Below are 1,053 nucleotides of genomic sequence, written 5' to 3'. Positions count from 1 at the left end.
AAAGCCAATGGCGTTTTTGCATTTGTAAGGCGATGGTCAAAAAAGTTCAAAGATCCTTATGTTACAAAATCTCTTTTTACCAGTTTAGTTAGACCTATACTAGAATACGAATCTATTGTTTGGAATCCCCGCTACCAAGTTCATTCAGAAAGGATTGAATCAATTCAAAAACAATTCTTGCTTTTTGCATTGCGTAATTTTAACTGGGATTCAAATTACAATCTCCCGCCTTACACAAGTCGTCTAAAGCTCATAAATTTACCTACACTCGCAAGCCGTAGAGAAATGCTAGGTATAATATTTATCGTAAAATTAATCACAGGCTTGATTAATAGCCCGGCCCTCCTGGCTGAGGTAAATTTTAATGTTCCTTCTCGAGTGTCAAGACACTTTCGACCTCTATTTTTAAAGCCATGCAAAACTAATTTTGAACTAAACGAATCATTCCGTGGTTTATGTCAGGATTTTCACTGTCATTCCAGCACGTTTGACGTATCGGACTCGATTTTTACTATAAAGAAAACTATTATTTCCGCTCTCAATAATTGAAATACTATCTTTAGCATATCCAATCAGCTGATGAATTTGATTATGTAGCTGAAAAGTTTTAGATCTCGACACTTAACAAACTCCTGTTTCCACTACTCGGCACCAAAAAACTAAAAAAAAAAGGCTCCGTACCTCATGCGGACTGCGCCCCTCGTGTCGGTTGGGCGGGAATGGAGGGTAAAAAGCTGTTGGGATTAATTAATTAAAAATTAAATTAATTAATTAATAAACAGTGGTTTTGTTAAACGAAAATTACAGTAAAACCTGCTTAAGTAACTAGCCCGCTTAAGTTACCAAAATTTTTGAGCACCGTGAATTTTTTAATGTAATCTGAAGGAAATCCCCCTCTTAAGTACCCCCCGCTTTTTTACCCAACCCGCCTAAGTACCTACAATTTCCGTATCCCTTTTAATATTTTACTTATAATTTTCCTCTTTTGTCCAACACTGTTTGTATGTATGGACAAATATGTATAATATGTATAAAAAATTACATAACATTGCT

Source organism: Rhagoletis pomonella, unplaced genomic scaffold (genome assembly GCF_013731165.1).
Source record: "Rhagoletis pomonella isolate Grant_MI unplaced genomic scaffold, Rhpom_1.0 Rhpom_scaffold_00001, whole genome shotgun sequence".
NCBI classification, from domain to species: Eukaryota; Metazoa; Arthropoda; class Insecta; order Diptera; family Tephritidae; genus Rhagoletis; species Rhagoletis pomonella.
Note: the sequence above shows the minus strand (reverse complement) of the source record.